This window comes from Saprolegnia diclina (assembly GCF_000281045.1).
Source record: "Saprolegnia diclina VS20 unplaced genomic scaffold supercont1.41, whole genome shotgun sequence".
NCBI lineage: Eukaryota > Oomycota > Saprolegniomycetes > Saprolegniales > Saprolegniaceae > Saprolegnia > Saprolegnia diclina.
In genome coordinates this window covers 167,001-167,616 of record NW_008246108.1, presented here as the reverse complement: position 1 = coordinate 167,616, position 616 = coordinate 167,001, and positions in this window count along the sequence as shown.

Sequence of the window (616 nt, the reverse complement as noted above, 5' to 3'; positions counted from 1 at the left end):
AAGATGCACAAGATCGACCCAGCTGTCGAGATTTGCCCTAGATACCTATACACGCTGCTGCGATCGCTCGCTACATACGAGAGCTCGTTTAGCAATGCCTTTGTAGGAGCTACCTATACGTACCTGCAAAACGCTACTGACGTTGGCCATCAAATCGCAATCGGCAACGCACCGCGACAACTTGCGTGTTATTAGCCACATTATCCGGATATCTGGTGCAGCATCGCCAGGCCGCGCGATCGACCACTTTGCGTTCGAAAACGAAATGTCCAAGACTTGGCACAGTAGTAGAGGACGCTTTGGAGAGTACGGAAAGCGAGGTCGCATCGACGTACGAGGCGTACAGCGATAGCGAGACGCGATCCAAGGTGCGCGCCCAACTAAGATCGTAGTGCCATCTGAGAGGCACAACGCACTCCCAACTAAGATCGTAGTGCCATCTTAGCAGCATCACGCCAGGACGCTGACGTCGCTTGCCGACAACATCACGTTTGAAATGGAATCGCCCATAGTTGGCACAGAGAGTGCAAAAGACAAATGCCACCGTCTACATGGTGTCGTCGGCCACGCTGATGCAACCAAATGCGCAGACGACTTTGGGATCGTCTTCCTTGCC